The sequence below is a fragment of the Priapulus caudatus genome, unplaced genomic scaffold (assembly GCF_000485595.1).
Source record: "Priapulus caudatus unplaced genomic scaffold, Priapulus_caudatus-5.0.1 Scaffold3235, whole genome shotgun sequence".
Taxonomy (NCBI): domain Eukaryota; kingdom Metazoa; phylum Priapulida; class Priapulimorpha; order Priapulimorphida; family Priapulidae; genus Priapulus; species Priapulus caudatus.
In genome coordinates, this window is record NW_014580296.1 from 7,030 (window position 1) to 9,474 (window position 2,445).

Here is a 2,445-nt window from a genome sequence, read left to right on the forward strand (position 1 = left end):
GAACCAAGGATGAACTAAATAAATTATTCATTCCGATAAAATGTCCGATAAGATGTCCTTGAAAAGTCCTTGAAATTTTTTTCAGGTCTGTATGAAAGATAGAACAAAAGCTGAACTAAGGGAATTTAGAGTTGACGAACTTAAAGATAAACTTGACAAATTGGGGTTATCCGTTTCAGGTATGCCATAATTATATTGTAACATAATTAACGTCAACAATATGTGTAGAACACCTAATTATTCGTATAGTTGCTGTTGAAATCGCACTCTTGTTGTTGTCGCACTTTCTTGTCATTTTGCCGGCTACCTTTATGACAAATTATGTGTTCACGAAACATTGAATGTTTGTGTAGTTCTTGTATTCGCGCGCATTTACTTTAGTATATGAAATTATCATTCACGAGTTGAACTGCCCACGTAAATTATAATGATTGGTTTCGTCAACGAAATTAAATTACTGTGAAGTATGAGATTTGTTTCGAATAGAGTAAATAATACATTATTAATTACAAAATTGAGAAAAAAATTGGTTCAATCTTTGAAACGTTTTTACTACGTTTATATCAGAGCGTAATCCAAATCCTAGTGTGTGGATACATTTGATTGACATAGTAATTTCTCTTCTAGGGTTGAAGGCAGATTTGGTCACCAGATTACATGCTTACTATCGAGGACAGGTGAGTTATGCTGCAGCTGTGTACGAAGTTTTTTAACAGTCGACTCATAATAATTATATGCTTTTTACATTTTATGCATAATCAACTTGATTTGTGTTAGTTAACACGTTTTTTAGTAGCAAATCATTTGTTTATGACTTATTCTTATAGAGGCGACGCACTACGTATATACCAGCTAACCATCGAGAACAGGTGAGTTATGCTGCAGCTGTGTACGAAGTTTTTTAACAGTCGACTCATAATAATTATATGCTTTTTACATTTTATGCATAATCAACTTGATTTGTGTTAGTTAACACGTTTTTAGTAGCAAATCATTTGTTTATGGCTTATTCCTCAAGTTGGCACTTGATTTTTTTAAATTAAATTTTAACACAGATTGCATTTTAGAGACTATTGTGCATTATTTATGTTGACTGGTAATGTAATGAAAACGACGCGGTCATGAATTTATTCTGCACAACAAGACAAATTTTCACACTGTAACACGAGACGCGCGAGTCGTGGCAAGCGTGGCAAAAATTTAAAACAAGAGAACAAATGCCATACGCCATTTGTAAATGTATTGTTTTGTTTTATGATCGATAGATAATTAATGATTTTGACGTTTTTTTCAAGAAAAACACATTTTATTCCTTATCATACAATATAATATCACTATAATTGTAATTCGTAGTGTAAATGTGTTATTTTCAACTTAATATTACAGTTACAAGAGGGTCTGGGCTCTCATAATGTTAAGAGGATATTTTCGAAGATTTTCCATTCTCGTAGCGGTTACGAGTGGAACTTAATATTAAGACTAATGTTAAGACTAATTTTGTTTTTAACAACGGGCCCCTGATAATCTACATTGATATGAGTGTAGTGAGACTTGACGTATGTGTGTATGCTTGCACATTCTCTGCTTCTCTTTAGTAAAAGCCCTGTGACCACGTCAAGGTAAGAAGCAAGCACAGGGATTTCTTTCAAAGAAAGAAACCTTGATGTCAGGAGAAGTGCAAAAATATTTGCCATGCGATCATAATTTGGGGTGTTGTAGACTCGCCTTCATTACCGCAAAATTATAGAATGTATGATATATATAGGAATCAGTGCTAAAGAATTGTAAATTAGTAAATGAAATTTTGAATATTAATCTAGACGTTCGAATTATATTAGAAATTTTTAAGGTCAAATTCAGCAACATATTTTAACCTCTTAATTTACTGAAATTTTCGTAATGGCAAATATTTTAAGACTGACATCAAGTAAAAAAATTACAATTTAATTTTCTTTTTTTCTTTATAAATCCAGTCAAGCATGCAACTACATATAAATAGAGATGTGCAATCGTAAGTTATCAAGCAGTAATGCTGTCATATTATAAGCTCACACATCAGCATTTATATGTCAATGTATGCAAAACATAAGCTAGTGCTATACGTCTTAACTAAGCTAATTCCGATAATCTAAGTGAACATATAGACACGCACGCACACTCATTCATACAATACTAAAGTAAAAGACCTGAAATAAATTTGTAACAGTGCACTGTAGTTGCCACAAATGTCCCGGGTTGTAGGGGGTACACTACTGCCCAGCCAACATTTCAGCAACAACCCACACTGCTACGATTAATGGAAACATTACTCACTCATACAAAAAGCAAAACAACTACACAACTCCATTCCAGGTAAATCTAGCATACGGAAGCATGACATAAGTGACCACGTTTTAGTTTAATACTTCAATCTAAGGACCATTTAAGTTTAATACCGCAAGCTAA